This window comes from Euprymna scolopes, chromosome 42 (genome assembly GCF_053919585.1).
Source record: "Euprymna scolopes isolate OS-2025 chromosome 42, ASM5391958v1, whole genome shotgun sequence".
Classification (NCBI taxonomy): domain Eukaryota; kingdom Metazoa; phylum Mollusca; class Cephalopoda; order Sepiida; family Sepiolidae; genus Euprymna; species Euprymna scolopes.
This window is the reverse complement of record NC_136523.1, coordinates 52,003,809-52,005,691: the sequence shown is the minus strand read 5'-3', so window position 1 is coordinate 52,005,691 and position 1,883 is coordinate 52,003,809. Positions and strand designations below refer to the sequence as shown.

Here is a 1,883-nt window from a genome sequence, read left to right as displayed (position 1 = left end):
AGACCCTTCGACGCGATATCTTCCTCAGTCTTGGAGCTTCCTCTTGTTTTAGGAAGAGGGCGCCTGAGTGTTCATCGGGGTGATTTCAGGTTGGGTTTTGGTCGTTATTGATTTGGGCAGGTTTTTGCTGGGTCTGCCCTTCCTTGTGACCGTTGCCCAACCCGCTTCTACTGTCGGGTCGAAATTGCCTGCAGCTGGGGTTGTGACTGTGGCTGCGGCTTGTACCTCTGCTGGGGTTTTGGCGGGTGTTTGGGTGGGAACTTTTCCCTGGGGGTTGGCTGGTTGCCTTTTAGGACAGTCTTTGGCCATGTGTTCCCTCAGCTGGCAGTGCCAGCAGTGAGGTTTTCTTTCCTCCACGATCAGCGTCATGGTTTACTTTCCAAACTTAAGCATGGTTGGAACGTTGTCGACATTGTCCTTGTCCAGGACCATCACAACTTTGTAATCCCCGGTCAAAAGGTTGCGTTGACCGCGGGCTGGGGCGACTGCCTCCACCTCACCGTACTGACTCAGTATGGCCTCGATTGTTTTCCGGTCATATAGCACGGGACCTTCAGTACTGAGACAGTGGTGTTCCTCGCGCCGATGAATACTGGCTGGAGCCGAATGTTCCTGCTTCTGTATTCGATCCTGGCCAGTCTTTTTGCATCCTCCTGGCTGTGAGGAGTGAAGGGGAAATGGGGACCAACTCTCCGGGGAGTAGGGGAGTTGGATAGTGACAATTGGTATGAAGGGTTGCCCCTACATTGACCAAGGTCTTATATGTGAGGCTACGCCCACATATGGTCTTTGCTTGCAGTATCTGGCGGAACAGATATTACACTTTGATCTTGGCCAAAAGGCCAAGAAAATCTGTATTTATTTGCTCCCCCACCGAGCAAATTAGGCACAAGGCCGATTTTTAATGTGAGAAGTGAAGGGCCAATGGGGTCCAACTCCACGGGGAGTAGGGGAGCTGAATAGTGACAATTGGTATGAAGGGTTGCCCCTACATTGACCAAGGTCTTATATGTGAGGCTACGCCCACATATGGTCTTTGTTTGCAGTATCTGCCGGAGCAGATACTACACTTTGATCTTGGCCAAAAGGCCAAGAAAAGGGTATTTATTTGCTCCCCTACTGACAAATTACGCACGAGGCCGATTTTTAATGTGAGGAGTGAAGGGGAAATGGGGACCAACTCTCCAGGGAGTAGGGGAGCTGGATAATGACAATTGGTATGAAGGGTTGCCCCTACATTGACCAAGGTCTTATATGTGGGGTCGCCCCCACATATGGTCTTTGCTTGCAGTATCTGTCGGAACAGGGTATTTATTTGCTCCCCACCGAGGAAATTAGGCACAAGGCCGATTATTTATGTGAGCAACAGATACTACACTTTTATCTCGGTCAAAATGCCAAGACAAGCTTAAAAATCTATTAACAACATACCTTTAATCTTTACTAAAAAGGCCAAGCACAAAATTGTTACAGACAGACCGATTCATGGAGTGACTTATAGAGTCGCTTGCACGCGACTGAAAAGGTTTCTGTTTAAAGATGTTTAATTGTTCTTAAATTTTGGATTAGCAGTGTATATATATATATATATATATATATATAACATTGTAGTATATTGCTACACAGTCATGAGTTGGTTACTAGTAACTAGCTGACCGAAACCAACTCATTGCTGTTAAGCAATATATTACTGCTTTTGATATAATATGTAATGTGTATACCCTGCTCGACTTAGATATTGAGCACTCTTGTATATACCCCGTTATACTTCATTGGTTATTTAACCTCTGGAAAAAAATAACCTCAGATAATATATATATATATATATATATAATTTTATAATATATATATATTTTATAATATATATATATATATATATATAT

The 1,883-nt window shown here is 44.3% G+C and overlaps 1 pseudogene; it reads right to left on the bottom strand.

The window, feature by feature from the left end:
* Positions 1-924: 924 nt before the first annotated feature.
* Positions 925-1,102, bottom strand: LOC145267347 (U2 spliceosomal RNA; annotated as a pseudogene).
* Positions 1,103-1,883: the final 781 nt, after the last annotated feature.